The sequence below is a fragment of the Corythoichthys intestinalis genome, chromosome 1 (assembly GCF_030265065.1).
Source record: "Corythoichthys intestinalis isolate RoL2023-P3 chromosome 1, ASM3026506v1, whole genome shotgun sequence".
In the NCBI taxonomy this organism is placed as follows: Eukaryota; Metazoa; Chordata; class Actinopteri; order Syngnathiformes; family Syngnathidae; genus Corythoichthys; species Corythoichthys intestinalis.
In genome coordinates this window covers 41,771,889-41,784,869 of record NC_080395.1, presented here as the reverse complement: position 1 = coordinate 41,784,869, position 12,981 = coordinate 41,771,889, and positions in this window count along the sequence as shown.

Here is a 12,981-nt window from a genome sequence, read left to right as displayed (position 1 = left end):
CACCACACTTGGCCAGTGGGGAAGTTACTGTGGAATGTTGGCTTTAAGAGCCGAGAGCCAATCAGAGGACGAAGATATGTTCTCTTCCGCTTAACAAACAAATATGGCGTGTGCATGTTCAGCGTAGGTTTATTTGCACTTTCTTTATGAATAGATGTGCTAGTTCTGGATGGAACATACTGTATATGTAATCTTTAACCTCTCAGTGACATGCAAATATGGAACTACTAACACTCCTGAAATACACTAAGCAATGTTTTTGAGGTTATGGGTTGTTAGCACCAGTTACAGAAAATTGTGATAAAAGTACAAATTGGACAACCCATCACATACACTCGTTGCGCTTTGAATTATATAAGTATTGTTGTCATATCCAGAAATGTCCAAATTTGGCTCCCACAGTCAAGTCTTAAAAATAACCTGAGAACAAGTCTTGAACACTTGAATATTTTGAGAAATTATGTCAAATGACACATTTTTTCACTCTGCTGGAGCAGTGCTGCATATGTCACTTAAAGATAGAAAGCCTAGCTGTTTTTCTATATTAAACAGGTAACATTGTTAGTTTGGATACGTTTGAGTAAGCCTGTTTTGTTGAAAATAAATACTGTAGCTGTAATGCTTAACTGTTGATCAAAGCAGTCAGGCACAAAAGTATGCTACGTGCAGATAAATTGCTAGTGAGAAGCTGTTCAAATCCTAATTATATTAATATTTATACATACTGCAGTACCACATAGTAGTCACTTGATTGGCACTTCTTTAGCACATCATTTCACATCCCTAACATCAAATTGTAGTCCTGATGTACGTTTGCACTTAAAGTTCGATAATATGGTTTGTAGCCGACACCAGTGACATCCACGTCGTTAATAATCAAAACTATGCCATGCTATGCTAATTGGTCCCATAGGTTATTCTGGTTGCGTTTCACCTAAAAAAAAAAAAATATATATATATCTTTTTTTTTAAAAAAAAGAAAAGAAAATCTCGGTGGGAGGTTGTATCTTCACAGACATTCATCCGCATATGTTGACATCTAATTTTGACACACTTATATACCATTGCAGCTTACATGGTTCAAAATGTAATGTTCACGTATGTAGACAGCAGGTCTTTTCTTTACAGGGTTAAGTTTTGTTTGTTTGTTTGTTTTTTAAAATAATTTAACAAAAATAGTTACTGGTACTTGACCTAGAAAGGGTTAAAGCACTTGACTAATCAAACTTGTTACTTTTAGTGGCTATGGCGATTTGTCTTGAAAATGCGGGCAATAAACTAACTACCATGGGACTCAATTAGAGATGTATGCACCACAGCGACAATATATTTCTTAACAAATCAATGCAAGTTCATTGTATTTTTTTGTGTTTATAAAAATGGCATTCTGACTCAAAGAGATAATAAGAGACATAATGAAAGGCAGTCAAGTCATGATACTATTCTTTATAGTAGAACAGGATTTTTTTTTTCATTTTGGTCATGTGGCAGATTAAAGCAGTTGTTCTGTGTTTTGTTCTGTGCGTTGATGAATTTTGCATAGGGGAAATAAAATCAGTTTCCATACCTTGAGTCTTTTTTAAAAGCAGAACAGAACTATCTGACAGGTAACAACAGCATGGTTGTTAGAATCAGCGTGAGGCTCCTATTTTTTCTCGTTCCTTGTGTTGTTCCAACTGTTCAAGAATTTTGCTTGAATCTTAATGGTATTCTGCCCGCAATATTTTTTGCACGGTAGTGTAGTGGGACATGCTGCCTCCTTTCAAGCAGATGGCATGAGTTCAATTTACCGTCAGTGTACCAAGTCAGGATGAAAATGGGTGGATTGCATCAAGAAGGGCATCCGGCGTGAAAACTACCAGACAAAATCACGCGAGCAAAATGCTGTGGCCTCCGGTTACTGTAAAACTGTGATCGCAAGAGAAGATTGTGATATTATTATTAATTTATTATCTTTACAATTATTATCAAATGCAAGCCAATGTGAAATAATAATGACAAAAATCTTGACATTCATGCTGGGGTTACATTTGTAATTTTCGTTTTTTTATTTTTTGGGCTTTTCTATTGCCTTAGTTTGAGGCTAAACTTATATGTCTATACAGTATAATTTTTGTGACAATCAATTATGATTAGTGCTGCAATGATTAATCGATTAACTCGAGTATTCGATTAGAAAAAAATATTCGAATTAAATTTTGTTGCCTCGAGTATTCGTTTAATCAGGCATGAAAATCTCTCACCTTTCGGCGAAATTCGCCGTTATGAAGTCAAAAAGGGCGACCTACGTGAATTGCGTAGATCCGAGGAGAAATTCTTTTTGGGAGGAGGCGGGGTCGGGAGGTTTTATTTAATTATTATTATTATTACTATCATCATGTGATTAACTTAGTACGTAAACTGATCGGTTCTTTAAAAAAGTGACACGGACAGTCAGCAAATCCTTCTAGATGCTTCGCTGACGAGAACCAATCATCGGCCCAAGCTGCGTGCCATTATTCCAAACGCGCGCACTCCTTACAAACAAGGAGTGCTCGGCGAGCCTTTGGTTACATTGCAAAGCTGCGAAAACAAAAAGCAGGCCTTATCCATACTGGGGCAGACCAGAGCGCAGCATACACACTTGCCAGTATTTGCCAGCAGTTTGAATTTGGTGAGTAATGGTTTCAATCGTTTTCACATTTTGCGATATAAAAAAGTTAATGCCATTCGTTGCAGCTTCCGTTGAACACTGCCAGAGCTAGCCAAATCTCCCATGAAAAAAATAGCTCCCGTTAAATTGGCATCAAGCTTGTGTATTTACCAGTAATATAAACGAAGAAACACACTGTTGAGTCAAATTAAGTGGCGTGCTCTCGGATTGAGGGGTCGCCTCACATTGCATCACTCACGTCGTCCGCCTTAGACGCGTTATTTTCGGCTGGGACTTGAGCTGACGGCCGGTGTCGGCACAACACCGGGCCGACGAGTGGTGGGAATGACTCTTGCTTCTTAAAGCTTTTCAGAAATACAGGGATCCCTCGTTTTTCGCGGTTAATGGGGACCAGAACCCGCCGCAATAAGTGAAAACCGTGAAGTAGCCCCCCCCCCCCCCCCCCCCATTTTTTTGTGTGTGTTCAATGTATTTATTCAGATTTTACATTGGAAAAAAGATACATATATAAGACATGTTTTTTCACTTTTTTCACCAAAGTATCATTTATAAATGGTTTTCAAGCACTTCAAAATGTAAGAATTATGATAAGTTTTAAACATGTTACTGCCCCACCGAATTATTTTTAAACAAGAATAAAGTAGTAAGAAAATGCTTGGCTTTATTAAATGCTTCTTACTGAGTCTACTCAAACCCTTTCAGGCTTTGTTAAACGGTGATTGACACATGTGCAAAGTTTTTCTTTTTATATAAATTTTTTTCTGTTTGAAGCAACTTATTTGATTGAATAATAAAAAATCAAATGTCCTTGCCAAAATGTGGCCCAAACGCAAAACAACATTACTTCAATGGAAAAATTTGTTTCAATCAAGAAAAATAGTTTTCAAATGCTTTTTTTGTCTCAAATTTATTTTTGCAATCAAAAATGATTTTTTTTATTGAAGTGACTTTTTTGGGATTAAAAGTATAACTGTATTTTGATTGAAGCAACTTTGTTTTTGATAGAAGTAACTTTGTTTTTTGATTGAATAATAAAAACACAAATCTACCTCTATCGTTATTGAGAGAGAAAGAAATTAAGAAAGCTTTAAAACTAAAAGCCACCGGGGAGTCTGTTTTTTTTTTTTTTTTTTTTTTTTTAATATTTATATTTCATTACATAGACATGCCTCGTAGGGAAAGGAGATTGAGGGATAAAAAAAGGAGTTGGATGAGGCTGCTAAAGGCAGTGGATACCTCATCAGCTGGGTGAATAGCAGACCTGGTAAGAACAGGTTTGCAAGGATAGTCGGGTATTAAATACAATTATAAACACAATTACAATGTTATTTTTCAATAAGATTTTATGTCATTGCTTTATTAATCATTAGGTGCTAGAGTTGTTAAGTATGGATAATAATGAAATAATAGTTTTGAGAAAACTGTGCTGTTGGTGGCTCAGTGACCATCTGATGTGGTTTGTTCTCAGATGAACAAGTTGAGGAAGTAAGTTTTGATGCAGAGGTTGAAGGACGAAAGAGGCAGACTGACTGAGTCATAGCCAGAAAGTGTGGATGACAGTTTTGATTTCTATTCACTGTTGCCCCCTCCCAATTAAAGTATGTCACAGTCGCAGCCAATTATTATCTAAAGCTGGTTAAAATTGAAGTTATGTTGTTTTAAGGTGTATTAAATACTTGTTCATATGCCCGTTTTGATCTACGAGCACCCGCCCCTCCACTGGTCTCTGCACGGCCCTGCTGAAACAGTGTGGGTCGACAGAGCTCAATATTTTGTTGGGGTGTACAGTGTACTGGAACATATTTCCTCCACACCCTTCTCACCTTTTTAACCCCTGACCCATTTTCATGCCTGTTTAATTAAAGTGGTGTTGTAATGGTTTATTTTGAAAGTGTTTGCATTTAGTTTTATTGATTAGGGTGGATACACTGCCCTCTGGACTGCATCTTTTCACATGGCTGAATCTAACTGCTCCCTGTTAAGACCAACGTAAGCTAACTTTTTGTTTGAGCTAATGTTTTTAATGCATTCATAATTTAGTTTATAGGTATATTTAGCTGTTTTTTTGTGGGAATATGTGTCTGAATCATTTGTTAAGAGCATTGTAAAAAAAAAAACAAAAAAAAACGAGCATTTTATTGCATTTAAGCTAGCAGACTTTTTCTTATGTAAGTTAGCCAATTGTTCTTTTGTTGTACATAGATCCTCATTTAAAAAATGTGTATATATATATGTATATATATATACCGTTTGAGGCTCAACTCAGGTATTTTAATTTTTCATGTTCCTCATCCGATTACTCGATTATTCGCACTAACTAGTCTATCGATTAATCGACTACTAAAATATTCGATAGTACAGACCTAATTATGATAAACTCATAGTTAGAGATGTCAAGAGTTACAGTAGCATCACGCAGTTAAAATCATTTCAACACTTAGAAACTCATACTTTGGTAAACCAGTAAAATCCAATTATACACAATCCAAGCGCTGTATTAGAACTTTTACATGTGCATTCGATTGGCAGCAAAATGTTTGCTTTCGTAATCAGAATAAAAATGCAGATAGAGGAATTAATTTTCTCTCATCTCTATTTGCTCTCAATGGGACTGTCAAACCAGTTTCATGAGTGTGAAATGATGTTAGTGCAACCCTTTGCTCAGTTTGCTCTGCTCTGCTGCAGGCGATGTGATAGTGGGGATAGTTCAAATGAAGCTGAAATCAATTAACTGTGCTTGGAGTCTTGTGAGGGTCACACAATGAAATAATGCCTTTTGATCATGGTGTTTATGAAAACGACAAACCATTTGTTTTTTAATTCATGTAAAGATTGTTGGGGATTCTGCTTTACAGCTATTATATTGGGGAATACAATTTTTGTTATTTTAGGTCTAACAGCTGTTTTTACCTAATTTCTGATAGCAGATTCCATAACTGATCTCAGTCTTTAATTTTTTTAAACTATAGGATCCCATTTTTTTTTAGGAATATGGAAAAACATTGCAGGTTTTACACTAACTGGCCACTTTACTGCTCGTTAACACAAATTTCTAATCAGCATATCACATGGCAGCAACTCAATGCATTGAGGCATCAAGACATCGCCAACACAATCTGCTGCTGTTCAAACCGAGCATCAGAATGGGGAAGTATGGTGATTTAAATGACTTTGAACACCACATGGTTGTTAGTGCCAGACAGGGATGGTCTCAGTAATTTAGAAACTGCTGGTCTACTAGGATTGTAATACACAACCATCTTTTAGGTTTGCAGAGAATAGTCTGTAAAATAGAAAACACCTAGTGAGTGGGGGTTCTGTCGGCAAAAATGCTTTGTTGATGGCAGAAGTCGAAAGAGAGTGGCTAGACTGGTTTAAGCCGAAAGAAAGGCATCAGCAACTCAAATAACCATTCGTTACGATCGAGTTATATGGAAGGGGATCTCTGAACGCACAACACGTTGAACATTGAGTCAGATGGGATACAGCAGACAAAGACTACACTGGGTGCCATTCCTATCAGCTAAGAACAGGACAGTGAGTCTACAATCAGCACAGGTTCTACCAAAATTAGACAAAAGAAGATTGGAAAAAACATTGCCTGGTCTCAAGAATCTCAATTTTTGCAGCAAGATTCGGATGGTAGGGTCAGACTTTGACTTCAACAATATGAATGTATGGATTCATCCTGCCTTGTACTAGTATAATTGTTTAGTCAGCTGCTGGTGGTGTAATGGGGGATATTTTTGGGCACACTTTGGGCCCTTTAGTACCAATTACAGCCATCTTCTGGTACTTCCAGCAGAATAAAGTGCGTTTCCAGAAAGCCCGAATGATCTCTGACTGGTTTCTTAAACACTCAATTGGCCTCCACAGTCAGCAGATCTCAATCCAATAGAGCACCTTTGCGATGTGGTGGAACAGGTAATTCACCTCATGGATGTTCAGCTGACAAATCTGCAGCAACTGCATGATGCTATCATGTCAGTATGGACCAAACTCTCTGAGGAATGTTTCCAATACCTTGTTGGATTTATGCCACAAAGGATAAAGGTAGTTCTGAAGGCAAAAGGGGTTCAAACTTGGTACTGGCAAGGTGCACCTATCTAAGTAGCCAGTGAGTGGATATGTGGGTGTTTAAATTTCAAATTTTGATATTGCCATATCTAATAATTCTTGTTAATGTTTTGTGTTTGTTCATGTAGGATTTTCTGGTTTTATTTTGGTAGTGGCGTTCCTCCTTGTTTCACAATTATTTCCCGCTCTTCCCAATCAGGCTGATTGTTTCCCCCTGTGACCCTGTGTATAAATAGTTTGCGTCTGCCCTTGCCCTTTGTCAGTTCGTCTGGTATCCTGCCACATCCTATGCCACCACTTCGTATAAACTGTTTGACCAAGATTTATGTTTGGAACAAATGCCTTTTATTTACTTTGTTGACTTTACTCAGTTTTGTGGTGTCCAGCAAGTGCTGTGATTTTCCGTTGTCTCCTTTTTTTAACCTTATGGACTGAAAAATAAACCTTTTTGTTTGAACTGAACAGTCGTGCATTTGGCTCCTTGGTGCATCTTTCTCAGATATCCAAATGTGAAAGAAATAGGCATGACTGCAATTTTTATTTAACATGATTAAAGGATATGGCTAGCTGTCTACATATTATAACAACATAGCAAGTAGGTAAGCTGTCGAGAAAAAGACATGAACTGAGATTTTTTGCATTCCGTACCCAAAATGTAGTTATTTACCACTGTCAGACCTTAAAGATGTGTTTTTTTTTTTTTTTTGGTTTTTTTTTTTCAAATTGTTGCCCATTAATATGTTTCCAATATTATTACTGCTAATGTGCCTTGGTTACTGAATATCATTAGAGTGAACAACTTCAGTTCTTATAGTCAATGGGTGACCAATCGTTGTGTCTGGGGCACAAACCCATTGATTCCTATTAAAAGTTGAATATGCACTGCAGCTCCTCTCTAACACTCTAGTTTTATTCCCACGTCCAGAGCACTTTAGAAGTTTAGTGATATTACCGTAAATGACGTACAAAAAATTATTTTGGCTGAAAGCTGCCAGGCTTTACTGTTGTCTGAAGAACTACAGTGAGGAATATAAGTATTTCACCACTCTGCGATTTTGCAAGGTCTCCCATATAGAAATAATGGGCGGGTTTGAAATTTTCATGGGAGGTTCTTCTCCACTGTGAGAGACAATCTAAAGGGAAAAAAATCCAGAAATCACAGTGTATGATTTAAAAATATATATTTATATTATACTGCTGCAAATACAAATTTGAACTTCTGTCTATTAGCTAGAATTATGAGCCTCAAATACCTGTTAGTCGCCCTAGAAAAATTCCAATGAACAAGTGGAGTGGAGGTAGACATTTTGAGTCTGACTTTTTAACCTGTTTGAGGCGGTTAACTGCATATAAACACCTGTTTATCCCCATACAATCAGGAAAACTTCAATTACTAACATGGTCAAGACCAAAGAGCTGTCCAAAGACACCAGAGACAGAATTGTAGACCTCTACAAGGCTGGAAAGGGTTACAGGGCAATTGCCAAGCAGCTTGGTGATATAGAGCCTACCCACGTACCACGTGCTCGCTGTATGGTTCCGCCCACTTGTCCGTCAAAACATAGTGTTAACCTGTTACGGCTACGTACATTTCTCCTATTTACGGCGTGTTTTTCTGCTCCTTAACATTAATAATCAAAATGGTGAAGGCGTGTGTGGCTGCTGGTTGCACTAACAGAGAAGATGGAAGGAGAGACTTGAAGTTTTACCGTATTCCGAGGGATCCAAAGAGGAGAGCGAAATGGACGGCTGCAATTCGACGTGAAAACTGGACACCAAAAAAACAATGGATGAGTGTAAGACATTTTGTCTGTAACGTTAAATACAATTAGAAAACGATTTAATTAAAAATATATATATATTAAAAAAAGGCATGTCCGATATTTTTTTGCCGATTAGTCGTGACTGGGTCTTTCAACATGACACTGGCCTGAAGAAGACAGCCAGAATTACCTAGGAGTGGCTCGTTAAAAGCATATCAAGGTTCTAGAGGGGCCTAGCCAGCCTCCAGACTCACACCTTAATAGAAAATCTTTGGCGGAACTCAGTGTTTCTCAGTGACAACCCAGAAACCTGATTGATCTAGAGAAGATCTGTGTGGAGCAGTGGTGCAAAATCCTTGCTGCAGTTTTTACAAACGTGGTGAAAAGTTACAGGAAATGTTTGACCTCTGTAATTGTAATAAAAGGCTACTTGCCCAAATTTTAACATTAATTTTCTCTGGTGTTCAAATAATTATTTATTTATAATATAAATTGTTAAAAAATCATACACAGTGATTTCAGGATTTTTTAAAAAATTGTCTCTCACAGTGGACAAGCTCTTACCATGAAAATGTCACACACGCTCATCATTTCTAAGTGGGAGAACTTGCAAAATTGCAATGTGTTCAAATACTTATTTTCCTCACTGTATGTTGTCCATAAATTGATATTCGCGTTAAGACAGTGTAAGCACTGAGAAAAAGATTTATTGAATACTAATGCATGTGTGGCGAAAACTCCATATGATGAAATCAGAAAAGCTAAGTTAAATTGTAAATAATAAGCCAAGCTGAGTAAAAACAGTGCCGTGGAGAAAAAATGGTGATATAAACTGAGTCCTTTATCCCACCTTGACACTGATGTTGTGTGGCCACATTGCACATTTGTACGTATAAGACATCTGCGAAATTGTGCGGACACTAATGGGAGCTCATTTGAGTGCTAAATAGTCTTTCACTCATGCTGGCCCCATTAAGGTGCTGCATCATGCTAAGTACAAATATTTTATCTCAGGTTTTTCTAATCCTATTTGCGGTCAATAAGGAGAGATAAATCTCTCGTTCATTATCGTATGTAATCTAATACTTTGCCTCACTATATGAACAACTGTCCACACTGCAAACGGCTGTGGTCATGAGTTAACAATGGATTAGGAAATTTGCAAAGCAATGTTTATCCTCTGAGCTTAATATGAAATTTTGTGGCCCGGCCAACTGTCACTTAGTCATAGATTACATCCTCAAAGCCACCCATAGAGACTGAGAGCCTTTCTTCGACTGCTCCTCAGCCTCAGAGAACTGTTCTCAACTGATAAGGCAGTAATGAGAAAAAGAGGACGTGGATAACCATTCAGCTTTCACAACTGGGCTATTGCAGGTAATTTCTCTTTGAAAACCCTCAGAGGATGCGTTGGCAGGCTGAAGAGGCATATTAAAGAGCTTTACTGATAACCACTAAAAAGCTCAAGGTTTTGTGTTGTGTTTGTGAATATGGTTTTTACATTCACGCAACAAGAAGAAGACATTATTGTGTGCAAGAAATTTGAATGCCTCCTTTACTTTTAGAATGACCTAAAATGCCAACGTTTTCAAAATAAACTGCGCTCCTCCCTTTGGACTTAATGCCCCTGTTTGTGTCTTTCAGAAGCATGTTGAGGTCATACCATCACTCACAGAGACAGGCACTCAAGTTCACTATATCAGCTTTGATATGCAAATCACGCTGGCTGTTGAGAGATTTTATCTTATTAATCTCTTCCCCACTTCCCAAAGCTCCAACGCTTCATTATAAAGTAGAGTGGGCGAGGGGAAAAAAGCGTATCTTTGGTGCTTCAGGGCAAAAAACACTTTATTAGTCAATTTGCTCATTTAATGGAAAAGTTGAACAGTCGTTGATGAGACCTCGGAGAAGCTAAACAAAGAATAAATATTTTCTCGTTCGCTTTAGTTAAATGCTTATAACCCCACAGGTAATATTTGTAATGCTTTATAATTACATTACTTAGAGGGTGTCGTATCTTCTATCTGTAATGGGAATCCACTAATTATACACAAAAGAGGTGTTGGGATGAATTTAATACCTCATTGTAGTCCCTAAAAATAATGGGAACCTAATCACAATTTTCAAACAACCTTCATCAAACTTTCAAGTATTTTAAATTAACGAGCTATGTGACAAATGCTCAAGGATGGAAGTTGAATTATCGACCTCTATGTCTCTCAATGGCGGCCAGTTAGATAACTTGTCGAGGGCCAACTGTCTGTTTTAGAGGACTTGATGGATTTTTCAAAGCCTCAAAAATGTTGTTTGATTTTGCAGTAGATGGAAACAATGATGTAACGGTTATTTTAATGCAAAAATGGCGCAACACATGTAGACAGACGATACCACAATATTGCAAAGCATGTATTATTTATCTTTATTTATGATTTATTTATTACTTTTACTGAGTTTAGAAAAGCAGCATGAATATATTTGTATTTTCCAAATGGATTGGAGGTCTATCGTCATTAATGGCATTGAAACGTGATGATTTGCAACCAGGCCTCCAAGTTTGCAAAAGATTGGATGTCTATCGATGTTAATGCGTCAATACCACCAACGTGCAGAAGGGGGGTGGGGGGTAGGGTGCTTGAGCACCCCATGCCCCTTTGCCCAAAGGGCCCCTTTTGACTAAGCTTTTTATTGTGTGTGCGTGCATATGTGCGTGCTGGCCGACTACAGGCACGCCATCGAGTACTTTACTTGAACATCCCCCCCCAAAAAAAAAAAAAACGCATTTAATTTTTTTTAAAGCTGTCTGTGTGCCGCTAAGCTGCCGCATAACCCCCCACCCCACCCCCTTCCGAGCTGCACGCTGTTCCTCTGTGACCTGGGTGTGTGATGAGGACTCTGAAGACATCTGGGGGTTGAAAATAAACAGTGTTACCCTATTAAGTACTGTTGGACCAAATAGTGAAAATTCTTACACCAGGTTTATTTCGTGGATTATATAAAAATAATTAATAACACGAAATTTTCTCATATAGTTTTCTACTTTAATAATTAATTAACCCCCGCCGCATGGCTTTTTCGATCCGTGTGTCTCTACTCTCTATAGACAACCATATTTGTCCGTTCTCTTCACAATGATATCTATAAAGGTACATATCTTTAAAATTTTACATTTTAACTCATTTGCTCCCAGAAACGTATAAATACGTTCTATTTTTAAATGCTCCACTGTCCCAAAAACGTATTTATACGTCTTTTGCGTTTTTTTTTTTTAAAAAGAAGCATATATAGCTTCCGCTGTATCTGAGAAACAAAGAACAACGCTCCAAACCCATTTTAAAGCAATAAAATTGGCCACTGGAGGGCAGTAGCGCATTTTGTAAGACGAGGCAACCCGATTCAACAGCAGTGAACGGCCGGGCAGCATGGTCAGAGCGCTGGCGGCATGAAGCCAGGCGGCGCTCCGACCGAACAAAACAACGAGAGGACGCCTGGGACGCCAGGCGCTGGACGACTGTGCAATACAAGTGAAACCCCACAGTGGAGCGGCTCGCCAAGCAGACCCCGCAGAAATGCAAAAATAATCCATCTTTGTGAGACAGACAACGATGAGGGAAAAGTTTGCACAGCTGACGTGGCGACAACGGCGTCATCTTGGCGACAAACCGTCATCTCTCAGTAGTCGTGTGTGAATAAATTGTTACTTTGCTATATAAAGCTCTATTTGTCTGGTTGTTTGTGGTATTTTGTAAAAGGAAAACATTATTCAGATGTTTGGAATGTAACTAATGCAAAAAATAGCTTTGTTAAAGTCAAATTGATGTTTGAAATGTATGCGTTTACAAAAAGCTATTTTTTTTCCGTTTTTTCATCAGAAATTGGAAAATTGCTCAAACTAAGCTATTTTCTAATGCTGATTTCTAAAGAATGGAATAAGATACGAACTTACTTTTTTTCTGCTGAAAGAAGAGGGTCTAATCTTTCTTTTGGTGGGTTCCAAGTTTATATAGCAATAGAACAGAATTTTCTGTGGGCCTTGCAAAATCAGTCAAAATCCAGAAAAAAACGGCCAGGAGCGAAGGGCCTTGCTCTGGTGAAAATGGCTGGGAGTGAATGAGTTAATGTAAATTTAATGTTTGCAATCCGTCCCTTTATTTCATGTTCTGTGATTCCGGTGTTAGCATCTTAATGTGGTAATTTGGTAATTCAATTTCTATGTATTTTGAAGTAAAAATTATATTGTTGTATTGTTCCCGCTAATCACCCTTGTAAAATGTTCTGTCTTCTCTCTCTCTCTTCACGTTATTGAGAGAGAAAGAAATTAAAAAAGCTTTAAAAATAAAGCCACCTGGGAATCTGATTTTTTAAATTAAGATTTATATTTCATTTTGTAAACATGTCTCGTAAGGAAAGGAGGTTGTGGGATTACAAAAAGAACTTTGGATCCTACATAAGATGAAGAGCACAATTGGTAAGAATAACACAGTTTGCAAG